Here is a 9753-nt window from a genome sequence, read left to right on the forward strand (position 1 = left end):
TGTCATAAGGTTTGGTCTTGTGTAAAATGCAATCCTACTACCGTGTGGTATGAGCTTGATTCAAGTAGGTGTCTTGATCCTCTGGGTTAATGCACAAAAGAAAAATTCTATCTCTCTCTCTCTCTCTCTCTCTCTCTCTCTCTCTCTCTCTCTCTCTCTCTCTCTCTCTCTCTCACACACACACACACACACACACACACACACACACACACACACACACACACCATCTACCAAAGTCAAATGTTTTTATTCACGCAAAACTTTTGAAAGTAACGTGTATTAGATCCTATTATAGACTGCAGTCTAGAGATGGAGCCACCTTGTTGATGTTGGCAACCTGCACGCAGCAACAACAGATAGAGCTGAAAGATCACGAAAAAAAAAGGATGTTGGTCAAGTTCCTATGGCTGCAATGTCAATTGCGATGTATGTATGTAAATTGTTGGCTATTTCAGTGAATGTGAGGGGAGAGCATCTCTCCATTTTGAATCACCTACTGTTTCAACTTGAAGGCATGTGGTACTACACAGGTAATGTCAAATGAGATGTACTTTAGAGCTTCCTCCTAGGATGTTGTCTCTTTAAACACACTACTTGCAGGGTATGCGCAATAGCAGAACGACCAGCAAGCACTAGGATGATTTTAGCAGATGCGAGGCGAGGGCGTCTCTCCCGATGCAATCACCTAAGCTTGCATCTTGAAGGCATATAGCCCTACATGAGATGCTAAAAAGAACTGTTAAAAAGGATGTCATGGTTGGTAATGCCTTGGTTGATAGGTATACCAAACATGGTGTACTTCAAAAAGCACAAAAAGTGTTGGAGGAGCTTCATGTCGGGATTGTCATCACTTAGAGTGCATTGATTGTTGGATATGCCCAACATAAACAAACATAGAGAGGAAGAGAATAGTTCTTTATTTTGTGAGCTCACTACCTTACTATGCTAAGAGAAAGGATTTAAATCAAGGCTGTAGGATACATACTGATATTCACAATATTGGGTTACTTGAGAAGAACACATACTTGGGGACATGCTAGTCAATATGTATGTCAAGTATGATTTGGACCAAAGCCGCATTACACAAGATGTCGATAGGGTCAAAAAAATTCTTAATGATATTGTTAGTCAAGGGCTATTTAAAAAAATGTCATTGTATGCCAAATGTGGTGTATTTCACAAAGCCCAAAAAGTGATTGACAAACTTCTTGTGTGGGATGTCATCACTTGGATTGTATTGATTACAGATATGCCTAGTAGGCGCCTGTATTCAACAAATGCGAAGAGAGGGTATCTCTTGAGATGTATTCACCTACACTTGCATCTTGAAGGCATGTGGCACTATGCAAGATGTTGGTATGGGCAAAAGAGAACTGCAATAGCATCAATTCACAAAACTCAATGTTGGTACAAGGTCAGCTAGTGCCCTAATGAACTGTCGACAAGAAAAATATCTGCAATTTTCCAAGCAAAAACCCAATCTTCAATACTAACAACATAATATATAGGCACTCACTCAAAGAGAGTTAGCCATTAACTGTTTTGGTACTTGAAAATTGGATGGTCAAAATTTGAGACCTAGGAAGCTTTGAAAATACTAAAGGGACAACTTGAATTAAAGAAACCTGGCTCTTATAGCTCATACAATAGAAACCGATGTGAGACTACATTGGATACTATTACTCTTCACCCATTCATGCTCAAATTTAATGCCAAACCAAGTGCAAAAATATTTCAACAAAACAAGGTTCTAACCGAAATTGAACTTTCCGTATGAACAAAGTCAAATAGGACAACATTGACAAAAACTTGAGTAATATTTAGTGTAATTACCGACAAATGCTTCGATCTAAAATTTTAAGAGTATTGTTTGTCCCTATTTTTTCGGTTAGGAAAAAGGTTTTTGGCAAGCCCTGAAGTATGCATGAGGCTTAAGATTGCTAAACTTTGAAGTAACTACTCTCAACTCCTAACTTAGGAGTGTTAGAAAAAAACTAGGATCCAATGTATTTTAACCGGCTGCTGCTGATATTGTAAAATCCCGCTTATATTTTGAGCTTGCTTTGAAGAAAATCGCGACTAAAGATTCATATTTTGACCCAAAAAACGAGAGAATTCCAAGTTTGCGGTTATGTTTTGTTTGGTTGGGAAATCAGTATTATTCTAAAGACTATAATCTACAAATCCTAAATTCTAACAAGTACAAAAGAAGAGACAAATTTCAATTCTGTTAATTTCTAAAGACTCACGAGTTTGAACTTGGAGGCTTGAAAGTTGAGTGGGGACTTAGCTCTGAGCCTCTCTGGCTTTGCAGCACGCTTAGATGGCTCCAAGAGGTAGTATGTCTTGAACTCGCGAGGTGGTTCCTGGGGATTGCAGTGACACCGTAGCTCAGTCAAGTTGGCACTCATGACTCTAGAGCCTGGGCGAGATAAATCACACTGAAGTATGAGTGAACGTTAGTTTGTAATGTGTTCAGGAAGCTTGTGTGATGCTGGCTTGCGATGAACTGTGTTTTTGCCAAAACAGGAATGGATCTTTGGGTTTAAGAGCGAGGGATGACAAAACCAACAAAAAGCGGGAGAGGAAGAGGCACAAAAAAAGAAGAGTACCTTCTTCTCCTCAGTAGAATGCAAGGACGCCTGCTTCTTGAGTGCAGGAGAGATGGAACTATGGTTGACATGGCGACGTTTGCGCTCCGGTTCTTCTGTTCTTGCCCCGATGTTGGTAAAGCAACATGATACTTACCCAGGGACTCCAGCTCACTGCTCCGAGAAGGAGGCAAAGTAGACGCGCACGCGCGCACTCGCACACACAAACGCAGAGCAAAGTAGGGTATCGCGCAGGTTTTTGTCAGCTACGTAGGAAAATACTACTAAGGGTTCCAATCCAAAAAAAGGTTGCTGCTCTCTCTTCCGTCTCATGGAGGTACCTACTCAGCTCCTACTACTTGGAAGACTTAAAACAAAATACCATACATGGGAGTTTTCCTCCCCCCCTGCCTTTCCCTCTTCTTGCCCCTGCCTTGCATAGACGAAGAGAAAGACCAAGACATCCTCCTTTCTCTCTACACCCCTTCTCGGCCTGCCCCTGCCTTGTGTACATGGACACAGAAGCGCGGGCTGCAGCAGTACCTTACGACGTACTGCCTCTGTCTTGCATAGATCTAAACAAAAAGGCGCCCTATGGGCCATGGATAGAGCCAGCAATCTGGCGCCCTGAGGGGTGGGGCCTTGCCTCGTGCAGATGGGGGGAGAGAGAGAGAGAGAGAGAGGTTTACCGCTTTTCCAGGTCCTACCCTTCAAAATTAGAACGCAAGAATTGAACTCACCTTCGTAGGTGTCATTAACTCCCGTGGACATTTCCTAACCAGTGGAGCACGCTTGCGATGCTGCTAGCAATTGCACAGGCTAATTAAGATTAAAAGCCAGGCCTGTAGGACCCCTCACATGACTATTTTTGTCGCCTGATGCCACTACGCCCTCATGGCCTTCGCCTCGCTGCTGCAATCACTCGATGCCTCATGTTGTAGTCTCCCCTGTCGATCACCACTTGGCGACGAGCCCGTGGCCAAGTGCACCATTCCCTTTCCTTCCAGTGGGGATATTCCTCAATTCCCACTAATAAAATATTAAAAAAGATTGGGTCTCCCCTACTCACTTCGTTGCCTCATAAGTCTTTTGTCTTCTCAAAAATATGTGAGAATATTGAATAGTGCGTAGTGCACCTCTCTCAAATTTACGAAAGGAATCTTGCTTTTAATTTCTTTTGAGAGGACTTGAGTTCAAAACTCAATCAATAATCCAACCTCCAAAAAGACTCTGGAAAAATAAAGTTAGGAAAAATTAATCTTGGAAGGGCACTTTACAAAGTTTCCCTGCCTTTGAAGGACTTTGAAGATGGTCACCCTTCCCTAGCGAAGGACTTGCTAGCCCACCTTGCCTTCCATGGGAAGCGTAGGCAGAGATACATGTAAAGGAAGGGTTGGCAGGGTGGCTAGCCCTTCGGATCGGACAAATTATCTTCCTTCGGAGTTGAAGGGAAACTTCAATTTGATCCCTTCAAGTGTAGGGATTTTCATGAGTCAACCCTTCCTATGCAAGGTTGACAGTCGTTTGAAGGGCAGAAGGGCATCAAAAACTATCAATGCGGGCCCGGCCCTTAACTAGCCTTTGTGTAAGCATGGTGCATAGGATGAATATTTTTTAGAAGCAATTTACGTATTTTCCTACAGAGAGGGGCAACTAGAATCATCTGAGGATTGCTCTATCATGGTGATGTAGTAGTGAAAAGCTTCAACCTTGAATCACTAGCACAAGTGTGAGAGCATTGCGGAAGTCTCCATTTTAGACTTTGATTGGCAACAATAGGCCACGCCATGAAAGTACTCATCATGCACATGCACACACGCGCGCACGCACACACACACACAGGCCTACTAATGAAGCCTAAAGCAACAGCTCATGTGAGGCCACCTACCTCCTCAATGATAACTCCCAATCCCACTACCACCTCATTAACTCACAACACGCTACTCAGAACACTCATTGTTTGTGAAGTCCTTTACCAATAAGGCAAGCAGGTGGAAATTAATCTCTCTCTCTCTCTCTCTCTCACTCTCTCTCTCTCTCTCTCTCTCTCTCTCACACACACACACACACACACACACACCCCTATACCTTTGTCAAAGAGAGTAGGAGTCAAAGTGAAAATATGTTCTCCTAGAAAGAATAGGAGTTGATGCTCACTTCCCCTCCTCTCTCTCTCTCTCTCTCTCTCTCTCTCCCCCTCAAGGTAACGCAAGTCGTTATATGTAACCCCTATGTACGCCTCCCCCCCCCTCCTCTCCCTTATGTATACGGTATAAGTATGAAATAATGAGGGGCTACCCCTATTGTATACGCTTATGTACAAAATCCAAAAACTCCCCTCTTGTACACTCACGTGGTACAGCGGCAAAACACAGTGAGTCCCCCGGGGGATGATGAACCATTTGACCATTCTTGTTGTATTACATGGCTTGTTCACCAAATAGAGTAATCTTGATGATTCACCAAAAAGACAAACTTGTTGGCTAAGAAGTAATGTCAGAATTTATTGACTGCATACACCATTCCAAGACCTTCCCTTGTAGTGGTTATGTAATTGTTTTGTAAGGTCTCTAATTTCGAATTTCACACAAGCTCTATTACGCATTTGAATTTTTTTAAACATCACTCATTATTTAAGATATTCGAGTTCAAATTCTGAATCGTAGGTTGAGAAAACTTAGAATTTAAAATTTACGCTACAAAATTAGACATGTTTAGCTATATGAATCACTAATTAACTTATTGTAAGATTTACTTACTGATTGTAGAATTTTCTTTTACTATTGTAAAGTTAATATAAGACTGTAAAGTTTAACTTAAAAATGTAAAGTAAATTATCATTAAGAAAATAAATAAAATAATGATAAAGACAAAAGAATACACAGGGATGAAAAATGAAGGCACATGGACTCACCTCGACTCACATAGGAGGGGAAAAAGTGGGACACACTGTCACATGAAAAGGAGAGGCTAGTCTTGACTAATCTTAATGAGGGGGGGTTGTGTGGCCTTATCTTTTGATGATAATGACAAAGTGGTCAAGCTGATGGAAAAAAAAATTGGAAGTTTTCTTTTCTGCTATAAATAGAGCATCCATGCTCACACTTTAGACATAGAGATTGCCTCTATAGTGCTCACCAAGTGCTGCCACTTCTCTTACAGAGAAGGCATCCACAAACCACTAAGAGAGCAAAAACTCTCGTGGGCTAAGAAGGTGCGTATTAATTAAACATTCAATTAACTTTAGGAATGATGTATGTGTGCTATCTTTTACTCTAATCTCTCTAATAGATTAGTAAGATTCAATTAGTTTTAAGAAGGATATGTGTGTGTGTGTGTGTGTGCTATCTGTTACTCTAATTTCTCTAATAGATTAGTAAGATTCAATTAGTTTTAAGAAGGATATGTGTGTATGTGTGCTATCTTTTACTCGAATCTCTGTAATAGATTAGTAAGATTCAATTAACTTAAAGAAGGATATGTGTGTGTGTGTGTGTGCTATCTCTTACTCTAATCTCTCTAATAGATTAGTAAGATTCAATTAACTTAAAGAAGGATATGTGTGTGTGTGTGCTATTTCTTACTCTAATCTCTCTAATAGATTAATAAGATTCAATTAGCTATGTGTGTGTGTGTGCTATCTCCTACTCTAGTCTCTCTAATAGATTAGTAAGATTCAATTAGCTATGTGTGTGTGCGTGCTATCTTTTACTCTAATTTCTCTAATAGATTAGTAAGACTCAATTAGCTTTAGAAAAGGATGTGTGTGTGTTCTCTTTTACTCTTCTCTTCTAATGGATCAGTAAGATTCAATTAACTTTAGAAAAGATGTGTGTGTATGTTTTTTCTTACTCTAATCTCTCTAAGTATACCTACTCTCTCTAGTTAATGCATCTTCACTATTAACTTATGCATAGTTAACCGAAAGCTAATACATAAGAGAACTCATCATATTCTTATTATACATGATGCAATTATCAGACAACAATTTTATTGTCAATTAGATTAAGTAGAATTTTGAATAATACTAAAAATTGATTTAGTTGAAGTATAGAAATGGAAGTTAGAATTGGATTAGAAATGTCATGCATAAAAGTAATGCAGTCTTAAACTTTCACTCGTAGTTTACACACTTAATTGTTGATTAATTACGAATAGAAAATATTTGACGTATAGAAGTTAGATGTAGAACACCAACACTAAGTGTGAATCCGAGTTGGCAAGGGTTCTTGTGAGGGTTCAAATTACATACTCTCTTTCGAAACAAGGAGATTACTAGGGAAATTGACCAATTTAAAGTTCTAAGTGTAGTACAAAAAAATGGCTCCAAAGCGTGCTCGAACTAAGGGCGCTAATGATCATGAAGCTGGTACAGTAACGGTGGAACTCCTACCGAACATGTTATGTCTCCACCAATCGGACCAATCGGAGCTATGGTACAGGTTAGGTTAGTATTGCAGTTCAAGTTATGCATCGTTGCATATGCGAGACCATAGGAATATATTATTTACCTTATGAAAAGAAAACACGGACCGAAACCAAGGGGCTTAACCCCAAGAAATTCGGCATATGTTTGACAAGTAGGAAAGAATGTCTGGTTAAACTAGTTGCTATAGGAAAGAATGTTTGTCCAAAACCTTTGGTATGGTTTCTCTCAAGTCTCTCTATTTATTAGTGTTGGTATTATGTGGCAGTTGCCGAGGCCTGAGATGACGCCCAGGATGGCACCGCTGATGCTGTGGTGGGAGTACACTCAAATTAGCCCAACTGGATACTACAATTTTGTTTTGCCGTGGCATGAGGATGACGCCCAGAATGGCACCGTTGTTGATGTGGTGGGAGTACGTCCAGATTAGCACAACGAGTACTTGTCGAGCGGTATGGGACACTCATGAGGACAAGGGTTTTTATAAATAATGTATATACCGATCGGACATAATAGCGCCAGTAGAAATTCTTGAGTGAACCTAATCCAAGGGTTGTTGGTTTAAAATTGGACGACTTCTTGTTTGACTATTGTTTGTAATACTGTTTGAAGGGCTGTTTTAACGAACCAGTATCATAAATAAAGTAAAGGAACATGTATGTTTAAACAGTGTGGTAGTAATTAGATAACAAAAGAAGGGTGAGTGTGGTGTGGAAAGTGGGAGAATGATACCCCGACGGTATCATTCTATGGGCGGGTGGACCCGATGAGTCTGGTAACTTTCCAACTCTAGAAATTGTTTTTTTTTTTTAAAGTCATAAATCTTAAAAGAGACAAACCTTGGTGGCTCTGCTTCTAAAACATGGGGAAAAAAGCGCACAGGTTGGTCACTCTAAGATTTATACTTTTAGGTATAATTGATTATAGATAGTTTTTAGATAGGGTTATGGTGGTCACGCTCCGCCATAGCGAGATAGGACCAATCCTTCACTAACGGTTCATGCCCGTGGCTACGTAGTAGCTAAGGAAATGTCCATTGGTTTTTCCTTCTCAAGATTGGAGACCTATCAAAGGTACTCCGCTCCTCTCGACAAGGGGAAGGGACCTCACACTGGTATCAGAGCCTAGGTTAAAGCTTGGGGAGATTTTTAGATTGATGTTTGGATATTGAAGGATGCGAATGTTTGAAATAATAAAAGAACCTAGAAAAATTGTTTTGAGTTTTTATATGGTATTGAAGACTGAACTTTCTTGGTACAGGAAAATGTTCATTCAGCCTACCAGAAATTCCAGGTGTTCACCGTCATGTTTGAAAATGCATGCCAATTACTCAATTTTGAAAAAGACTGATGATGATTTTGGATAGGGTGTTTGCACCACCTATCCCAAGGGTGCATAGAGGATGGGGTATCAACTGAAGTCCATCTGGAGGAATCTATACCATCGATGCTGACAAGATATGGTGCATGGATACCAATCTCAAGAAACTTTGATGGGCAGAGGAGTTAAAAGTCATCGAAGTTTATCTTTTCATTGGTACTAAGAATCCGGATGCTACCATTACCTTGGGAGGAGAAAAGATATCTGAGACTCAATGAGTCTATAACCAAGTTACAAAAGTTATCCATGGTGGTAGGATTCGACCCATATGTGTATCTCGTAGCTTTCAAGGGTCAAAAGAAACTTATTATTTTGATCCTTTAGCCTATCCTTTTGTAGTCACTAAACTCAAAATATAGAGACATTACAATCCTTGTACCTAAAGACTACCAACCATGGTAGCAAATAATGTGTATATAAATAAAGTTTGGATTAATATTATCTTTTGTTTGTATTATTGTCTGATCAAGTCTTGCCTTAAAGTGGATTCAAGTTAGAGTATCCAATAAAGTTTCACTTAATCTATATTGCACAGAGTGCAGTGTACACATCTCTTCAATAGAAAAAGCTACTTCTCAAGCAAGCTAAACTTCCCTCTTTCAAAGGGGAAGGAGCCCTAGTTGAGCGCGATGCAGAAGTGTGGCTCGAAGAGATGAAAGATTATTTTGCTGCTGCTGGTACTACTCCTGATAACCAAGAAATGTTGACTATGTTTTGTCTCACAGGGGATGCCAAGCTTGGTGGAAACAGCACTGCAAAGATAATCAAGTAGCTCAAAACACTCAAACTTGGGAAGATATTAAGTATGCTGTCAAAGGACGCTATCTTCTACCTGCACACGAATCCCTTAAGATGAATGAATTCTTCAACTTACGTCAATTTCATCTTACAGTGGAAGAATACTACTCCAAATTTGTAACTCTTAAGCGCTATGCTCCGCCAATGACCGCAAATCAACAAGTAGCCCGTTTCTGCCAAGGGCTAAATGCTACACGTCTAGAAGCCATGAGGCCTGTAAATTTGCAAGATGCTTTTTTCATAGCTAAACCCTTAGTTAAAGAGATATCAAACTCGAAAAGGGTACGAAATGGAAATTTAAGGAATGCTGGAATGCTGGAATGCTGGAAGGAGAGGATGGGCTATGATGTGAAACCAAGGGCAAGTTCACCCAGTTCACCAAACTCATCCAATAGTTGCAGCTTCAGCAAATGGAGCTCAAAATGCAGATCTCAGATGCTATGAATGCAACGAGCTAGGACATTTCATGAATTTTTTTCCAAGGCGAGTCTCCGCAACAAATACACCTAATGGAGCTAGAGGACGAGGCCAAATAATAAATCGTGGAGGAAGAAATGC

Source organism: Adiantum capillus-veneris, chromosome 16 (assembly GCF_014529385.1).
Source record: "Adiantum capillus-veneris isolate H3 chromosome 16, ASM1452938v2, whole genome shotgun sequence".
Taxonomy (NCBI): Eukaryota; Viridiplantae; Streptophyta; class Polypodiopsida; order Polypodiales; family Pteridaceae; genus Adiantum; species Adiantum capillus-veneris.